The sequence below is a fragment of the Etheostoma spectabile genome, chromosome 18 (genome assembly GCF_008692095.1).
Source record: "Etheostoma spectabile isolate EspeVRDwgs_2016 chromosome 18, UIUC_Espe_1.0, whole genome shotgun sequence".
In the NCBI taxonomy this organism is placed as follows: Eukaryota; Metazoa; Chordata; class Actinopteri; order Perciformes; family Percidae; genus Etheostoma; species Etheostoma spectabile.
This window is the reverse complement of record NC_045750.1, coordinates 20,957,311-20,957,565: the sequence shown is the minus strand read 5'-3', so window position 1 is coordinate 20,957,565 and position 255 is coordinate 20,957,311.

The window sequence follows — 255 nt, the reverse complement described above, 5'->3', positions numbered from 1 at the left end:
TTGACGCGTTGCATCCGTTGTAGTCCTTCGATGAAGAGCAGCTGTACAGCCTCCTCTAACCTCTGTCAGAACTCACGAAACCAAATGGGCCTCTGTGGCCGTCATACGGTCTGAATGAGATCACACCATATCCAGGAGCAATGGGGTACATGTACAGCAGACTATATACCACTCTCGAATCACGTAATCAAAACGAGATGGGAGGAGTTATATTTTGGAATGTGCACAAAGTTGTAAAGAGTCAGAAATCTGTGA